Here is a 1,924-nt window from a genome sequence, read left to right on the forward strand (position 1 = left end):
GGTCCTCTGGGCGTGTGTGCCGACCCCCTCTCTGTGCCCCACGTTGGGCGCCAGATGTAGCAGTCTCTAGGCACAGAGGGAGGTCGACACAGAGGAATGGTACAGAATATATGTTTATTTAGTCCAGCACAGCTCAGCACCGTCACTGACGTGCTGAGCGAGTCCTTTTCCCCCTCCCGCTGTCTCTCCCTTTCGGGACCCGCTCCTGGCAGAGCCCTCGCTCTCGCCCCGCTAGTCCTCCCTTTCGGGACCCGCTCCGTCCGCTGCTGGCAGAGCCCTCGCTCTCGCCCCGCTACTCCGCTCCTGGCAGAGCCCTCGCTCTCGCCCCGCTAGTCCTCCCTTTCGGGACCCGCTCCGTCCGCTGCTGGCAGAGCCCTCGCTCTCGCCCCGCTACTCCGCTCCTGGCAGAGCCCTCGCTCTCGCCCCGCTAGTCCTCCCTTTCGGGACCCGCTCCGTCCGCCCGGCTCCCTGCACCTCACCCCCTTTCGGGATCTCGTGCGTCCTCGCCGCGGCTCTCTCTCTCTCTCTCGGTCTCTCAGTGTTTCCGTGCGGCAGGTACTTCCTGCCCTACTCATCCCCCGAGGGAACAAACACACACAGGTTAAATAGACCAGTGGGACAATGAGTCTGATCACTGACACCTGTCCGTAATCAGCCCATCATTCCCCTCCCATGGCAGTCTAGCTCCCTCTGCAGGCCAGAACGCGCCATGTTCCCCACAGATATGTTGTGTCTAGTGACTCTGCACTGTACACTGGATGTAAGCACTTCCACATTAAGTCCAGTGTGTCTGCCACATTGTTTTACTCTACTGTATAACTTGCCACATGAAGATCATCAACATTGACTGATTAATAGAGTTTATTTAAATACATTGTATTTGTATTTCACCCTCCAGCCTTTCTGCCTGCCTCCAGCCATGGACACGGTCCTGACTCCGTCATGGACTGGACTGCAGGACCTCAGCTGGGCCACAGCAGCCAGCAGAGTGTCAAACCTGCCCACCATGGGCATGATAATGACTCGTTCATGGACTGGACTGCAGGACCTCGGCAGAGCGTCAAAAGGACGTGCGGAAGCACCAGCCAAGACATGAACTGCAAGAGGCGAATAATATAGACAGGAGGCGACCAGACCACCGACCAGACCACCTGCCACCACCTGAAGACCCTTTCCAGCCTCTACCTAATGTCCTATAGTCTAATGTCCTATAGCCTAATGTCCTATAGCCTAATGTCCTATAGTCTAATGTCCTATAGCCTAATGTCCTATAGTCTAATGTCCTATAGTCTAATGTCCTATAGTCTAATGTCCTATAGTCTAATGTCCTATTGTCTAATGTCCTATAGCCTAATGTCCTATAGTCTAATGTCCTATAGTCTAATGTCCTATAGTCTAATGTCCTATAGTCTAATGTCCTATAGTCTAATGTCCTATAACCTAATGTCCTATAGTCTAATGTCCTATAGTCTAATGTCCTATAGTCTAATGTCCTATAGTCTAATGTCCTATAGTCTAATGTCCTATAGTCTAATGTCCTATAGTCTAATGTCCTATAACCTAATGTCCTATAGTCTAATGTCCTATAGTCTAATGTCCTATGGTCTAATGTCCTATAGTCTAATGTCCTATAGCCTAATGTCCTATAGTCTAATGTCCTATAGTCTAATGTCCTATAGTCTAATGTCCTATAGTCTAATGTCCTATGGTCTAATGTCCTATAGTCTAATGTCCTATAGTCAAATGTCCTATAGTCTAATGTCCTATAGTCTAATGTCCTATAGTCTAATGTCCTATAGTCTAATGTCCTATAGTCTAATGTCCTATAGCCTAATGTCCTATAGTCTAATGTCCTATAGTCTAATGTCCTATAGTCTAATGGCCTATAGTCTAATGTCCTATAGTCTAATGTCCTATAGTCTAA

Source organism: Nansenia antarctica (assembly GCF_963989245.1).
Source record: "Nansenia antarctica genome assembly, chromosome: 12".
Taxonomy (NCBI): domain Eukaryota; kingdom Metazoa; phylum Chordata; class Actinopteri; order Argentiniformes; family Microstomatidae; genus Nansenia; species Nansenia antarctica.